Here is a 609-nt window from a genome sequence, read left to right as displayed (position 1 = left end):
CTAAATATTAGAATGTTTATTATGTAGTCATTAGCATGTATGCTAATTTTGTCATTAATTGCTAATGTTATTAATCTATACAAAACAGTGCTCCTACATGAGGGAATGTTTTCTAGAGAGGCTCTGGTGTTCTTCTCTAGTGGTTGTCAGTTGTTTTTTTCATAGTTTGTGATGTTTGGAGACTAACGCTAACTCAGACTAGCGCAGAAAACACATTGGAGCTAACACATGGATGATACGAGGGTGTAGAAGGCAGCGGTTCTGTTTCCAACACTCAAGAGTCTGGATACTCTGCAGCTGTCGTCGTCAACATTCCCTTGGTGTGTGATGCCAACTATAAGCACTGCTCTAGACTATGTGAGACTTATTCAACTTTAATCTGAGTTTTACTTGAACCCCATGAAGAACTGGTTTATTTGGATCTACAGTTGAGCTGATTTGTGCTGTTAAACAAGTCCCTCTGTAAATTATTTTACCATCACAAGCTAACCAGCATTAGCCAACAGTGTTCCAGTGAGTCACTCTGACCTTAAACCAGACCATGAACGCTCACACTGAAAATGTGCTCTTTAAATCCATTTTTATTTGGAGTTTTCAGGTATTATTTGC

The sequence above is a fragment of the Boleophthalmus pectinirostris genome, unplaced genomic scaffold, assembly GCF_026225935.1.
Source record: "Boleophthalmus pectinirostris isolate CB_2022bp ecotype Guang Dong unplaced genomic scaffold, ASM2622593v1 HiC_scaffold_7, whole genome shotgun sequence".
Taxonomy (NCBI): Eukaryota; Metazoa; Chordata; class Actinopteri; order Gobiiformes; family Gobiidae; genus Boleophthalmus; species Boleophthalmus pectinirostris.
The sequence above is the reverse complement of the archived record's forward strand: the minus strand, read 5'-3'. Positions refer to the sequence as shown.